This window comes from Pseudochaenichthys georgianus, unplaced genomic scaffold, assembly GCF_902827115.2.
Source record: "Pseudochaenichthys georgianus unplaced genomic scaffold, fPseGeo1.2 scaffold_557_arrow_ctg1, whole genome shotgun sequence".
Lineage (NCBI taxonomy): Eukaryota > Metazoa > Chordata > Actinopteri > Perciformes > Channichthyidae > Pseudochaenichthys > Pseudochaenichthys georgianus.
In genome coordinates, this window is record NW_027263118.1 from 122212 (window position 1) to 124429 (window position 2218).

Below are 2218 nucleotides of genomic sequence, written 5' to 3' on the forward strand. Positions count from 1 at the left end.
TGACATCCTCGTGGATTCATCTTCTCATTACAGACACATGCATTTCCAAACATTCGGTCTGTATGCTGTAAAATGTATTATCTCTTGGATTTACACACGGCATCTATTGCACGTCTGTCCGTCCTGGGAGAGGGATCCCTCCTCTGTTGCTCTCCCTGAGGTTTCTCCCATGTTCCCTTCAACTGTGGGTTTTCTCTGGAAGTGTTTCCTTGTACGATGTGAGGGTCTAAGGACAGAGGGTCTAAGGACAGAGGGTCTAAGGACAGAGGGTGTCGTATTGTCATACTGATATTCTGAACAATCTGTGCGGTTGTATTTGCTGTAAAGTGTCTCTACTGTAGGCTATTTTTATTATATGTACAGCACTTTGGCTCGACCAAAAATCGTTTATAAATGCTATATAAATAAAACTTGATTTGATTTGATTTGATTAAACCAATGCAGAGGCAATTATGTAATATAATACATTATTTTATATATATTAAATATTTATATATGTATTTTTATATAGCCTTATATATAAAACTGGCTCTTTGAGTGCAACCATGTTGCTAATGTGGCCGAGATGAAATTGAGTTTGATACCCCTGATATAAAGTGTAGGAAAACCTTTGTAGTATTTGCTGACATGAATTGTAAAGGTAAAAAGAAAGTTGTTTTAATTTTATAATGCACTTATAATATCATTATGGCATGATTGACCTGACCTGCAAAACTACAAATATTTACAGTTAAACTCTGCATTTCATCTTTAAGATGTATACTTGCTTTCTAAAATGATCTAAGGTCATTATAAAGAGCTGAATTTAGTAGTATATAATTTTATAGTATTATAGTTTCTCATAACAAAGTGTGCCATTTAAGAATGCATTCCCATCCAATAGACACATCCCCTTATTGATACAGACTTAGATCCATGTTGATTTGCTTTACTGTAACAACCAATGAAGCATAATGTGGACCATATGACCGTGTAAAAGAGCTCTTTTCTCTCATTAGCACAACACTTGAATTAAATGTTTGTTTCTGTAAAAAACAAGTTACTTTTTAACATTTCTAGTAAAAGGAAAATCCATTAAATGGTAAAATGTGTAAAACTGTGTGAGGGATTTCTACTTGATGTGTTTTCCAGACTTCCTTGTGTGTAACCTCTGCCTTCACCACTCTGTGTGCTGATTGGTTCATGATGACATCACCTCTGCAGGGTTTCACCATGACAACCAGCGTGTGCACTAGTATTGGATGTCCCTTTTCAGACTGTTTGGAGACCTCACAAGGAGACTCACACCTGTTTAAGTGTTCAGTGAGGTGGGTTTAAGAGGAAACAAGAGGTCCTTATTCTCCTGAGGAGAGTCACAGAGCTCTCGGACACACAATGATGCTGTTTCAAAAAACTTTAGGACGTATTATCTGACTTTATTCTTTTAGAGATAACTTTACGTTTAAGATATAGCTCTAAAATGACAATAAAAGACATTGAAAAGGTCATCCTGTATTCAATGAAGTCTTACCCCAACACAAGAGGGCAGCGTTGCTCTGCATTAAAACACTTTACATGTCTGGTAAACATTTTGACTTGTTAAAGTATCGCTCGTTTTAAAACTCTTGAAATATGTTGTATTTAATGGCAATTTTTTCATCTTAAAACCAGGTTTTTAAATGTCATTATGGCAACATGTTTGGCTTTATTATTTGTTTTTCAGTTTTTGATTTTGTTCCTTCTTCATAACTTATAATAGAAACTGTATTGAATTCTGCATGAAATTTGATATTTTAGTCACTTTTCTTTCGGTCGTTCTTACCAACCTGACTTTGCTACTCGGGTCCCTCCAGACCACATGTGTCAAACTCAAGGCCCGGGGCCAAATCAGGCCCTCGGTGGATTTAATTTCGGCCCGCAGGATCATTTTTAATTCCTATTAGATCTGGCCCGCCGGTATATTGCACGCACACCTTCACTCCATCCTGAGGGTCTCCTCCACTCAGAGCCTGAGCCCAAACATTGATGACCTTGCCCCCGAGATGAGATGCCAAGTATCTGAACTAGCATTACAGAGCAGCACACTGAGTTTACATGGATGTTTCCTTCTGCACTTTGTTTCTTGCGACAACAGGGCATGTTTGGTTTTCTCTTTGAGGGAAATAGTTTTTTTGAAGCTGTTGTTGGCCTGCAGGTAGAGCCATAAGAAATGAATGCAGCTGATTATTTAATGTTTAAT